The 13,166-nt window shown below is 43.5% G+C and overlaps 11 non-coding genes across 11 annotated transcripts; all 11 read left to right on the top strand.

Annotated features, from left to right (window-relative positions):
- Positions 1–576: 576 nt before the first annotated feature.
- On the top strand, positions 577–648 carry trnap-ugg (transfer RNA proline (anticodon UGG)). The gene has a single exon. It is a non-coding gene; the product is annotated as a tRNA-Pro (tRNA).
- A 695-nt stretch (positions 649–1,343) lies between these two features.
- trnap-ugg (transfer RNA proline (anticodon UGG)) lies at positions 1,344–1,416 on the top strand. Its single transcript has one exon. It is a non-coding gene; the product is annotated as a tRNA-Pro (tRNA).
- A 695-nt stretch (positions 1,417–2,111) lies between these two features.
- trnap-ugg (transfer RNA proline (anticodon UGG)) lies at positions 2,112–2,183 on the top strand. Its single transcript has one exon. It is a non-coding gene; the product is annotated as a tRNA-Pro (tRNA).
- Positions 2,184–2,878: 695 nt separating this feature from the next.
- trnap-ugg (transfer RNA proline (anticodon UGG)) lies at positions 2,879–2,951 on the top strand. The gene has a single exon. It is a non-coding gene; the product is annotated as a tRNA-Pro (tRNA).
- A 2,996-nt stretch (positions 2,952–5,947) lies between these two features.
- Positions 5,948–6,019, top strand: trnap-ugg (transfer RNA proline (anticodon UGG)). Its single transcript has one exon. It is a non-coding gene; the product is annotated as a tRNA-Pro (tRNA).
- Positions 6,020–6,714: 695 nt separating this feature from the next.
- trnap-ugg (transfer RNA proline (anticodon UGG)) lies at positions 6,715–6,786 on the top strand. Its single transcript has one exon. It is a non-coding gene; the product is annotated as a tRNA-Pro (tRNA).
- Positions 6,787–7,481: 695 nt separating this feature from the next.
- trnap-ugg (transfer RNA proline (anticodon UGG)) lies at positions 7,482–7,553 on the top strand. The gene has a single exon. It is a non-coding gene; the product is annotated as a tRNA-Pro (tRNA).
- A 695-nt stretch (positions 7,554–8,248) lies between these two features.
- On the top strand, positions 8,249–8,321 carry trnap-ugg (transfer RNA proline (anticodon UGG)). The gene has a single exon. It is a non-coding gene; the product is annotated as a tRNA-Pro (tRNA).
- Positions 8,322–10,552: 2,231 nt separating this feature from the next.
- Positions 10,553–10,624, top strand: trnap-ugg (transfer RNA proline (anticodon UGG)). Its single transcript has one exon. It is a non-coding gene; the product is annotated as a tRNA-Pro (tRNA).
- A 693-nt stretch (positions 10,625–11,317) lies between these two features.
- Positions 11,318–11,389, top strand: trnap-ugg (transfer RNA proline (anticodon UGG)). Its single transcript has one exon. It is a non-coding gene; the product is annotated as a tRNA-Pro (tRNA).
- A 1,461-nt stretch (positions 11,390–12,850) lies between these two features.
- On the top strand, positions 12,851–12,922 carry trnap-ugg (transfer RNA proline (anticodon UGG)). Its single transcript has one exon. It is a non-coding gene; the product is annotated as a tRNA-Pro (tRNA).
- Positions 12,923–13,166: the final 244 nt, after the last annotated feature.

The following is a 13,166-nucleotide window of genomic DNA, read 5'->3' as shown; positions in this document are numbered from 1 at the left end:
TTGCACAAGTGGCTTCAACATTGCACAACTTTTATTCATTTCTTCCTTGATTAAAAATCTGTAATTTTAACCGGTACTGGTTACCTTCAGACGAGTCCTGTGACACTTGTGGGGGTCGTAGAGCAAAACTGAGAACGGCATTGTGTTTGATAGAGTCTCCCCTTTCCATAGAATGGTCAAACAATTTTGTTGGTCAAACCGTTCGGAAGCTACAGACATTTATGGGGATTCCAATGGGGATTTTATCATTTATTCACATACCGGTGCGTCAATCGGCTCAAATTCAATGAGCTCCAATTCGTTTTGATGTCTTCTTTTTCAACTTCAAAATCTTCATTTAGCTCTTCTTCATTTGTTTCTTGCTGTTACAGAAAATGAAAATTGAATCTGAAAGGCTCGGCAGATGAATTACAGAGGATTTGAACTGAAACCTGGTCAACTGCTTGGAAGACAGCTATGCTCACAAGTATACCAACAAAACTCACGTGATTCACTGTGGCCTGGCACCATCGACAAGTCAATCCATATCCTCACCGTCATTGCTGGCGACAGCAAAAAAAATGTCTTTCATGAAATGGCTCGTTGGTCTAGGGGTAATATTCTCGCTTTGGGTGCGAGAGGTCCCGGGTTCAAATCCCGGACGAGCCCTTTAACAGTCTGAGACAGGCGGATCTTTGGCTACTGGTTGGAGGGTGCAACTGCCATCCCTGGAGTGCAGGACGAGGTGGCTGAGTGATTAAGGCAATGGACTGCTAATCATTTGTGCTTTGCACAAGTGGCTTCAACATTGCACAACTTTTATTCATTTCTTCCTTGATTAAAAATCTGTAATTTTAACCGGTACTGGTTACCTTCAGACGAGTCCTGTGACACTTGTGGGGGTCGTAGAGCAAAACTGAGAACGGCATTGTGTTTGTTAGAGTCTCCCCTTTCCATAGAATGGTCAAACAATTTTGTTGGTCAAACCGTTCGGAAGCTACAGACATTTATGGGGATTCCAATGGGGATTTTATCATTTATTCACATACCGGTGCGTCAATCGGCTCAAATTCAATGAGCTCCAATTCGTTTTGATGTCTTCTTTTTCAACTTCAAAATCTTCATTTAGCTCTTCTTCATTTGTTTCTTGCTGTTACAGAAAATGAAAATTGAATCTGAAAGACTCGGCAGATGAATTACAGAGGATTTGAACTGAAACCTGGTCAACTGCTTGGAAGACAGCTATGCTCACAAGTATACCAACAAAACTCACGTGATTCACTGTGGCCTGGCACCATCGACAAGTCAATCCATATCCTCACCGTCATTGCTGGCGACAGCAAAAAAAATGTCTTTGATGAAATGGCTCGTTGGTCTAGGGGTAATGATTCTCGCTTTGGGTGCGAGAGGTCCCGGGTTCAAATCCCGGACGAGCCCTTTAACAGTCTGAGACAGGCGGATCTTTGGCTACTGGTTGGAGGGTGCAACTGCCATCCCTGGAGTGCAGGACGAGGTGGCTGAGTGATTAAGGCAATGGACTGCTAATCATTTGTGCTTTGCACAAGTGGCTTCAACATTGCACAACTTTTATTCATTTCTTCCTTGATTAAAAATCTGTAATTTTAACCGGTACTGGTTACCTTCAGACGAGTCCTGTGACACTTGTGGGGGTCGTAGAGCAAAACTGAGAACGGCATTGTGTTTGTTAGAGTCTCCCCTTTCCATAGAATGGTCAAACAATTTTGTTGGTCAAACCGTTCGGAAGCTACAGACATTTATGGGGATTCCAATGGGGATTTTATCATTTATTCACATACCGGTGCGTCAATCGGCTCAAATTCAATGAGCTCCAATTCGTTTTGATGTCTTCTTTTTCAACTTCAAAATCTTCATTTAGCTCTTCTTCATTTGTTTCTTGCTGTTACAGAAAATGAAAATTGAATCTGAAAGACTCGGCAGATGAATTACAGAGGATTTGAACTGAAACCTGGTCAACTGCTTGGAAGACAGCTATGCTCACAAGTATACCAACAAAACTCACGTGATTCACTGTGGCCTGGCACCATCGACAAGTCAATCCATATCCTCACCGTCATTGCTGGCGACAGCAAAAAAAATGTCTTTGATGAAATGGCTCGTTGGTCTAGGGGTAATATTCTCGCTTTGGGTGCGAGAGGTCCCGGGTTCAAATCCCGGACGAGCCCTTTAACAGTCTGAGACAGGCGGATCTTTGGCTACTGGTTGGAGGGTGCAACTGCCATCCCTGGAGTGCAGGACGAGGTGGCTGAGTGATTAAGGCAATGGACTGCTAATCATTTGTGCTTTGCACAAGTGGCTTCAACATTGCACAACTTTTATTCATTTCTTCCTTGATTAAAAATCTGTAATTTTAACCGGTACTGGTTACCTTCAGACGAGTCCTGTGACACTTGTGGGGGTCGTAGAGCAAAACTGAGAACGGCATTGTGTTTGTTAGAGTCTCCCCTTTCCATAGAATGGTCAAACAATTTTGTTGGTCAAACCGTTCGGAAGCTACAGACATTTATGGGGATTCCAATGGGGATTTTATCATTTATTCACATACCGGTGCGTCAATCGGCTCAAATTCAATGAGCTCCAATTCGTTTTGATGTCTTCTTTTTCAACTTCAAAATCTTCATTTAGCTCTTCTTCATTTGTTTCTTGCTGTTACAGAAAATGAAAATTGAATCTGAAAGACTCGGCAGATGAATTACAGAGGATTTGAACTGAAACCTGGTCAACTGCTTGGAAGACAGCTATGCTCACAAGTATACCAACAAAACTCACGTGATTCACTGTGGCCTGGCACCATCGACAAGTCAATCCATATCCTCACCGTCATTGCTGGCGACAGCAAAAAAAATGTCTTTGATGAAATGGCTCGTTGGTCTAGGGGTAATGATTCTCGCTTTGGGTGCGAGAGGTCCCGGGTTCAAATCCCGGACGAGCCCTTTAACAGTCTGAGACAGGCGGATCTTTGGCTACTGGTTGGAGGGTGCAACTGCCATCCCTGGAGTGCAGGACGAGGTGGCTGAGTGATTAAGGCAATGGACTGCTAATCATTTGTGCTTTGCACAAGTGGCTTCAACATTGCACAACTTTTATTCATTTCTTCCTTGATTAAAAATCTGTAATTTTAACCGGTACTGGTTACCTTCAGACGAGTCCTGTGACACTTGTGGGGGTCGTAGAGCAAAACTGAGAACGGCATTGTGTTTGTTAGAGTCTCCCCTTTCCATAGAATGGTCAAACAATTTTGTTGGTCAAACCGTTCGGAAGCTACAGACATTTATGGGGATTCCAATGGGGATTTTATCATTTATTCACATACCGGTGCGTCAATCGGCTCAAATTCAATGAGCTCCAATTCGTTTTGATGTCTTCTTTTTCAACTTCAAAATCTTCATTTAGCTCTTCTTCATTTGTTTCTTGCTGTTACAGAAAATGAAAATTGAATCTGAAAGACTCGGCAGATGAATTACAGAGGATTTGAACTGAAACCTGGTCAACTGCTTGGAAGACAGCTATGCTCACAAGTATACCAACAAAACTCACGTGATTCACTGTGGCCTGGCACCATCGACAAGTCAATCCATATCCTCACCGTCATTGCTGGCGACAGCAAAAAAAATGTCTTTGATGAAATGGCTCGTTGGTCTAGGGGTAATATTCTCGCTTTGGGTGCGAGAGGTCCCGGGTTCAAATCGCGGACGAGCCCTTTAACAGTCTGAGACAGGCGGATCTTTGGCTACTGGTTGGAGGGTGCAACTGCCATCCCTGGAGTGCAGGACGAGGTGGCTGAGTGATTAAGGCAATGGACTGCTAATCATTTGTGCTTTGCACAAGTGGCTTCAACATTGCACAACTTTTATTCATTTCTTCCTTGATTAAAAATCTGTAATTTTAACCGGTACTGGTTACCTTCAGACGAGTCCTGTGACACTTGTGGGGGTCGTAGAGCAAAACTGAGAACGGCATTGTGTTTGTTAGAGTCTCCCCTTTCCATAGAATGGTCAAACAATTTTGTTGGTCAAACCGTTCGGAAGCTACAGACATTTATGGGGATTCCAATGGGGATTTTATCATTTATTCACATACCGGTGCGTCAATCGGCTCAAATTCAATGAGCTCCAATTCGTTTTGATGTCTTCTTTTTCAACTTCAAAATCTTCATTTAGCTCTTCTTCATTTGTTTCTTGCTGTTACAGAAAATGAAAATTGAATCTGAAAGACTCGGCAGATGAATTACAGAGGATTTGAACTGAAACCTGGTCAACTGCTTGGAAGACAGCTATGCTCACAAGTATACCAACAAAACTCACGTGATTCACTGTGGCCTGGCACCATCGACAAGTCAATCCATATCCTCACCGTCATTGCTGGCGACAGCAAAAAAAATGTCTTTGATGAAATGGCTCGTTGGTCTAGGGGTAATATTCTCGCTTTGGGTGCGAGAGGTCCCGGGTTCAAATCGCGGACGAGCCCTTTAACAGTCTGAGACAGGCGGATCTTTGGCTACTGGTTGGAGGGTGCAACTGCCATCCCTGGAGTGCAGGACGAGGTGGCTGAGTGATTAAGGCAATGGACTGCTAATCATTTGTGCTTTGCACAAGTGGCTTCAACATTGCACAACTTTTATTCATTTCTTCCTTGATTAAAAATCTGTAATTTTAACCGGTACTGGTTACCTTCAGACGAGTCCTGTGACACTTGTGGGGGTCGTAGAGCAAAACTGAGAACGGCATTGTGTTTGTTAGAGTCTCCCCTTTCCATAGAATGGTCAAACAATTTTGTTGGTCAAACCGTTCGGAAGCTACAGACATTTATGGGGATTCCAATGGGGATTTTATCATTTATTCACATACCGGTGCGTCAATCGGCTCAAATTCAATGAGCTCCAATTCGTTTTGATGTCTTCTTTTTCAACTTCAAAATCTTCATTTAGCTCTTCTTCATTTGTTTCTTGCTGTTACAGAAAATGAAAATTGAATCTGAAAGACTCGGCAGATGAATTACAGAGGATTTGAACTGAAACCTGGTCAACTGCTTGGAAGACAGCTATGCTCACAAGTATACCAACAAAACTCACGTGATTCACTGTGGCCTGGCACCATCGACAAGTCAATCCATATCCTCACCGTCATTGCTGGCGACAGCAAAAAAAATGTCTTTGATGAAATGGCTCGTTGGTCTAGGGGTAATATTCTCGCTTTGGGTGCGAGAGGTCCCGGGTTCAAATCGCGGACGAGCCCTTTAACAGTCTGAGACAGGCGGATCTTTGGCTACTGGTTGGAGGGTGCAACTGCCATCCCTGGAGTGCAGGACGAGGTGGCTGAGTGATTAAGGCAATGGACTGCTAATCATTTGTGCTTTGCACAAGTGGCTTCAACATTGCACAACTTTTATTCATTTCTTCCTTGATTAAAAATCTGTAATTTTAACCGGTACTGGTTACCTTCAGACGAGTCCTGTGACACTTGTGGGGGTCGTAGAGCAAAACTGAGAACGGCATTGTGTTTGTTAGAGTCTCCCCTTTCCATAGAATGGTCAAACAATTTTGTTGGTCAAACCGTTCGGAAGCTACAGACATTTATGGGGATTCCAATGGGGATTTTATCATTTATTCACATACCGGTGCGTCAATCGGCTCAAATTCAATGAGCTCCAATTCGTTTTGATGTCTTCTTTTTCAACTTCAAAATCTTCATTTAGCTCTTCTTCATTTGTTTCTTGCTGTTACAGAAAATGAAAATTGAATCTGAAAGACTCGGCAGATGAATTACAGAGGATTTGAACTGAAACCTGGTCAACTGCTTGGAAGACAGCTATGCTCACAAGTATACCAACAAAACTCACGTGATTCACTGTGGCCTGGCACCATCGACAAGTCAATCCATATCCTCACCGTCATTGCTGGCGACAGCAAAAAAAATGTCTTTGATGAAATGGCTCGTTGGTCTAGGGGTATGATTCTCGCTTTGGGTGCGAGAGGTCCCGGGTTCAAATCCCGGACGAGCCCTTTAACAGTCTGAGACAGGCGGATCTTTGGCTACTGGTTGGAGGGTGCAACTGCCATCCCTGGAGTGCAGGACGAGGTGGCTGAGTGATTAAGGCAATGGACTGCTAATCATTTGTGCTTTGCACAAGTGGCTTCAACATTGCACAACTTTTATTCATTTCTTCCTTGATTAAAAATCTGTAATTTTAACCGGTACTGGTTACCTTCAGACGAGTCCTGTGACACTTGTGGGGGTCGTAGAGCAAAACTGAGAACGGCATTGTGTTTGTTAGAGTCTCCCCTTTCCATAGAATGGTCAAACAATTTTGTTGGTCAAACCGTTCGGAAGCTACAGACATTTATGGGGATTCCAATGGGGATTTTATCATTTATTCACATACCGGTGCGTCAATCGGCTCAAATTCAATGAGCTCCAATTCGTTTTGATGTCTTCTTTTTCAACTTCAAAATCTTCATTTAGCTCTTCTTCATTTGTTTCTTGCTGTTACAGAAAATGAAAATTGAATCTGAAAGACTCGGCAGATGAATTACAGAGGATTTGAACTGAAACCTGGTCAACTGCTTGGAAGACAGCTATGCTCACAAGTATACCAACAAAACTCACGTGATTCACTGTGGCCTGGCACCATCGACAAGTCAATCCATATCCTCACCGTCATTGCTGGCGACAGCAAAAAAAATGTCTTTGATGAAATGGCTCGTTGGTCTAGGGGTATGATTCTCGCTTTGGGTGCGAGAGGTCCCGGGTTCAAATCCCGGACGAGCCCTTTAACAGTCTGAGACAGGCGGATCTTTGGCTACTGGTTGGAGGGTGCAACTGCCATCCCTGGAGTGCAGGACGAGGTGGCTGAGTGATTAAGGCAATGGACTGCTAATCATTTGTGCTTTGCACAAGTGGCTTCAACATTGCACAACTTTTATTCATTTCTTCCTTGATTAAAAATCTGTAATTTTAACCGGTACTGGTTACCTTCAGACGAGTCCTGTGACACTTGTGGGGGTCGTAGAGCAAAACTGAGAACGGCATTGTGTTTGTTAGAGTCTCCCCTTTCCATAGAATGGTCAAACAATTTTGTTGGTCAAACCGTTCGGAAGCTACAGACATTTATGGGGATTCCAATGGGGATTTTATCATTTATTCACATACCGGTGCGTCAATCGGCTCAAATTCAATGAGCTCCAATTCGTTTTGATGTCTTCTTTTTCAACTTCAAAATCTTCATTTAGCTCTTCTTCATTTGTTTCTTGCTGTTACAGAAAATGAAAATTGAATCTGAAAGACTCGGCAGATGAATTACAGAGGATTTGAACTGAAACCTGGTCAACTGCTTGGAAGACAGCTATGCTCACAAGTATACCAACAAAACTCACGTGATTCACTGTGGCCTGGCACCATCGACAAGTCAATCCATATCCTCACCGTCATTGCTGGCGACAGCAAAAAAAATGTCTTTGATGAAATGGCTCGTTGGTCTAGGGGTATGATTCTCGCTTTGGGTGCGAGAGGTCCCGGGTTCAAATCGCGGACGAGCCCTTTAACAGTCTGAGACAGGCGGATCTTTGGCTACTGGTTGGAGGGTGCAACTGCCATCCCTGGAGTGCAGGACGAGGTGGCTGAGTGATTAAGGCAATGGACTGCTAATCATTTGTGCTTTGCACAAGTGGCTTCAACATTGCACAACTTTTATTCATTTCTTCCTTGATTAAAAATCTGTAATTTTAACCGGTACTGGTTACCTTCAGACGAGTCCTGTGACACTTGTGGGGGTCGTAGAGCAAAACTGAGAACGGCATTGTGTTTGTTAGAGTCTCCCCTTTCCATAGAATGGTCAAACAATTTTGTTGGTCAAACCGTTCGGAAGCTACAGACATTTATGGGGATTCCAATGGGGATTTTATCATTTATTCACATACCGGTGCGTCAATCGGCTCAAATTCAATGAGCTCCAATTCGTTTTGATGTCTTCTTTTTCAACTTCAAAATCTTCATTTAGCTCTTCTTCATTTGTTTCTTGCTGTTACAGAAAATGAAAATTGAATCTGAAAGACTCGGCAGATGAATTACAGAGGATTTGAACTGAAACCTGGTCAACTGCTTGGAAGACAGCTATGCTCACAAGTATACCAACAAAACTCACGTGATTCACTGTGGCCTGGCACCATCGACAAGTCAATCCATATCCTCACCGTCATTGCTGGCGACAGCAAAAAAAATGTCTTTGATGAAATGGCTCGTTGGTCTAGGGGTAATGATTCTCGCTTTGGGTGCGAGAGGTCCCGGGTTCAAATCCCGGACGAGCCCTTTAACAGTCTGAGACAGGCGGATCTTTGGCTACTGGTTGGAGGGTGCAACTGCCATCCCTGGAGTGCAGGACGAGGTGGCTGAGTGATTAAGGCAATGGACTGCTAATCATTTGTGCTTTGCACAAGTGGCTTCAACATTGCACAACTTTTATTCATTTCTTCCTTGATTAAAAATCTGTAATTTTAACCGGTACTGGTTACCTTCAGACGAGTCCTGTGACACTTGTGGGGGTCGTAGAGCAAAACTGAGAACGGCATTGTGTTTGTTAGAGTCTCCCCTTTCCATAGAATGGTCAAACAATTTTGTTGGTCAAACCGTTCGGAAGCTACAGACATTTATGGGGATTCCAATGGGGATTTTATCATTTATTCACATACCGGTGCGTCAATCGGCTCAAATTCAATGAGCTCCAATTCGTTTTGATGTCTTCTTTTTCAACTTCAAAATCTTCATTTAGCTCTTCTTCATTTGTTTCTTGCTGTTACAGAAAATGAAAATTGAATCTGAAAGACTCGGCAGATGAATTACAGAGGATTTGAACTGAAACCTGGTCAACTGCTTGGAAGACACCGCTATGCTCACAAGTATACCAACAAAACTCACGTGATTCACTGTGGCCTGGCACCATCGACAAGTCAATCCATATCCTCACCGTCATTGCTGGCGACAGCAAAAAAAATGTCTTTGATGAAATGGCTCGTTGGTCTAGGGGTAATATTCTCGCTTTGGGTGCGAGAGGTCCCGGGTTCAAATCGCGGACGAGCCCTTTAACAGTCTGAGACAGGCGGATCTTTGGCTACTGGTTGGAGGGTGCAACTGCCATCCCTGGAGTGCAGGACGAGGTGGCTGAGTGATTAAGGCAATGGACTGCTAATCATTTGTGCTTTGCACAAGTGGCTTCAACATTGCACAACTTTTATTCATTTCTTCCTTGATTAAAAATCTGTAATTTTAACCGGTACTGGTTACCTTCAGACGAGTCCTGTGACACTTGTGGGGGTCGTAGAGCAAAACTGAGAACGGCATTGTGTTTGATAGAGTCTCCCCTTTCCATAGAATGGTCAAACAATTTTGTTGGTCAAACCGTTCGGAAGCTACAGACATTTATGGGGATTCCAATGGGGATTTTATCATTTATTCACATACCGGTGCGTCAATCGGCTCAAATTCAATGAGCTCCAATTCGTTTTGATGTCTTCTTTTTCAACTTCAAAATCTTCATTTAGCTCTTCTTCATTTGTTTCTTGCTGTTACAGAAAATGAAAATTGAATCTGAAAGACTCGGCAGATGAATTACAGAGGATTTGAACTGAAACCTGGTCAACTGCTTGGAAGACAGCTATGCTCACAAGTATACCAACAAAACTCACGTGATTCACTGTGGCCTGGCACCATCGACAAGTCAATCCATATCCTCACCGTCATTGCTGGCGACAGCAAAAAAAATGTCTTTGATGAAATGGCTCGTTGGTCTAGGGGTAATATTCTCGCTTTGGGTGCGAGAGGTCCCGGGTTCAAATCGCGGACGAGCCCTTTAACAGTCTGAGACAGGCGGATCTTTGGCTACTGGTTGGAGGGTGCAACTGCCATCCCTGGAGTGCAGGACGAGGTGGCTGAGTGATTAAGGCAATGGACTGCTAATCATTTGTGCTTTGCACAAGTGGCTTCAACATTGCACAACTTTTATTCATTTCTTCCTTGATTAAAAATCTGTAATTTTAACCGGTACTGGTTACCTTCAGACGAGTCCTGTGACACTTGTGGGGGTCGTAGAGCAAAACTGAGAACGGCATTGTGTTTGTTAGAGTCTCCCCTTTCCATAGAATGGTCAAACAATTTTGTTGGTCAAACCGTTCGGAAGCTACAGACATTTATGGGGATTCCAATGGGGATTTTATCATTTATTCACATACCGGTGCGTCAATCGGCTCAAATTCAATGAGCTCCAATTCGTTTTGATGTCTTCTTTTTCAACTTCAAAATCTTCATTTAGCTCTTCTTCATTTGTTTCTTGCTGTTACAGAAAATGAAAATTGAATCTGAAAGACTCGGCAGATGAATTACAGAGGATTTGAACTGAAACCTGGTCAACTGCTTGGAAGACAGCTATGCTCACAAGTATACCAACAAAACTCACGTGATTCACTGTGGCCTGGCACCATCGACAAGTCAATCCATATCCTCACCGTCATTGCTGGCGACAGCAAAAAAAATGTCTTTGATGAAATGGCTCGTTGGTCTAGGGGTATGATTCTCGCTTTGGGTGCGAGAGGTCCCGGGTTCAAATCCCGGACGAGCCCTTTAACAGTCTGAGACAGGCGGATCTTTGGCTACTGGTTGGAGGGTGCAACTGCCATCCCTGGAGTGCAGGACGAGGTGGCTGAGTGATTAAGGCAATGGACTGCTAATCATTTGTGCTTTGCACAAGTGGCTTCAACATTGCACAACTTTTATTCATTTCTTCCTTGATTAAAAATCTGTAATTTTAACCGGTACTGGTTACCTTCAGACGAGTCCTGTGACACTTGTGGGGGTCGTAGAGCAAAACTGAGAACGGCATTGTGTTTGTTAGAGTCTCCCCTTTCCATAGAATGGTCAAACAATTTTGTTGGTCAAACCGTTCGGAAGCTACAGACATTTATGGGGATTCCAATGGGGATTTTATCATTTATTCACATACCGGTGCGTCAATCGGCTCAAATTCAATGAGCTCCAATTCAATTTGATGTCTTCTTTTTCAACTTCAAATCTTCATTTAGCTCTTCTTCATTTGTTTCTTGCTGTTACAGAAAATGAAAATTGAATCTGAAAGACTCGGCAGATGAATTACAGAGGATTTGAACTGAAACCTGGTCAACTGCTTGGAAGACAGCTATGCTCACAAGTATACCAACAAAACTCACGTGATTCACTGTGGCCTGGCACCATCGACAAGTCAATCCATATCCTCACCGTCATTGCTGGCGACAGCAAAAAAATGTCTTTCATGAAATGGCTCGTTGGTCTAGGGGTATGATTCTCGCTTTGGGTGTGAGAGGTCCCGGGTTCAAATCCCGGACGAGCCCTTTAACAGTCTGAGACAGGTGGATTTTTGACTCCTGGTTGGAGGGTGCAACTGCCATCCCTGGAGTGCAGGACGAGGTGGCTGAGTGATTAAGGCAATGGACTGCTAATCATTTGTGCTTTGCACAAGTGGCTTCAACATTGCACAACTTTTATTCATTTCTTCCTTGATTAAAAATCTGTAATTTTAACCGGTACTGGTTACCTTCAGACGAGTCCTGTGACACTTGTGGGGGTCGTAGAGCAAAACTGAGAACGGCATTGTGTTTGTTAGAGTCTCCCCTTTCCATAGAATGGTCAAACAATTTTGTTGGTCAAACCGTTCGGAAGCTACAGACATTTATGGGGATTCCAATGGGGATTTTATCATTTATTCACATACCGGTGCGTCAATCGGCTCAAATTCAATGAGCTCCAATTCGTTTTGATGTCTTCTTTTTCAACTTCAAAATCTTCATTTAGCTCTTCTTCATTTGTTTCTTGCTGTTACAGAAAATGAAAATTGAATCTGAAAGACTCGGCAGATGAATTACAGAGGATTTGAACTGAAACCTGGTCAACTGCTTGGAAGACAGCTATGCTCACAAGTATACCAACAAAACTCACGTGATTCACTGTGGCCTGGCACCATCGACAAGTCAATCCATATCCTCACCGTCATTGCTGGCGACAGCAAAAAAATGTCTTTGATGAAATGGCTCGTTGGTCTAGGGGTATGGTTCTCGCTTTGGGTGCGAGAGGTCCATGGTTCAAATCCCGAACGAGCCCTTTAACAGTCTGAGACAGGCGGATCTTTGGCTACTGGTTGGAGGGTGCAACTGCCATCCCTGGAGTGCAGGACGAGGTGGCTGAGTGATTAAGGCAATGGATTGCTAATCATTTGTGCTTTGCACAAGTGGCTTCAACATTGCACAACTTTTATTCATTTCTTCCTTGATTAAAAATCTGTAATTTTAACCGGTACTGGTTACCTTCAGACGAGTCCTGTGACACTTGTGGGGGTCGTAGAGCAAAACTGAGAACGGCATTGTGTTTGTTAGAGTCTCCCCTTTCCATAGAATGGTCAAACAATTTTGTTGGTCAAACCGTTCGGAAGCTACAGACATTTATGGGGATTCCAATGGGGATTTTATCATTTATTCACATACCGGTGCGTCAATCGGCTCAAATTCAATGAGCTCCAATTCGTTTTGATGTCTTCTCTTTCAACTTCAAAATCTTCATTTAGCTCTTCTTCATTTGTTTCTTGCTGTTACAGAAAATAAAAATTGAATCTGAAAGACTCGGCAGATGAATTACAGAGGATTTGAACTGAAACCTGGTCAACTGCTTGGAAGACAGCTATGCTCACAAGTATACCAACAAAACTCACGTGATTCACTGTGGCCTGGCACCATCGACAAGTCAATCCATATCCTCACCGTCATTGCTGGCGACAGCAAAAAAAATGTCTTTCATGAAATGGCTCGTTGGTCTAGGGGTAATATTCTCGCTTTGGGTGTGAGTGGTCCCGGGTTCAAATCCCGGACGAGCCCTTTAACAGTCTGAGACAGGCGGATCTTTGGCTACTGGTTGGAGGGTGCAACTGCCATCCCTGGAGTGCAGGACGAGGTGGCTGAGTGATTAAGGCAATGGACTGCTAATCATTTGTGCTTTGCACAAGTGGCTTCAACATTGCACAAATTTTATTCATTTCTTCCTTGATTAAAAATCTGTAATTTTAACCGGTACTGGTTACCTTCAGACGAGTCCTGTGACACTTGTGGGGGTCGTAGAGCA

Source organism: Salvelinus alpinus, chromosome 22, assembly GCF_045679555.1.
Source record: "Salvelinus alpinus chromosome 22, SLU_Salpinus.1, whole genome shotgun sequence".
NCBI lineage: Eukaryota > Metazoa > Chordata > Actinopteri > Salmoniformes > Salmonidae > Salvelinus > Salvelinus alpinus.
Note: the sequence above shows the minus strand (reverse complement) of the source record. Positions and strands in the feature narration are given on the sequence as shown.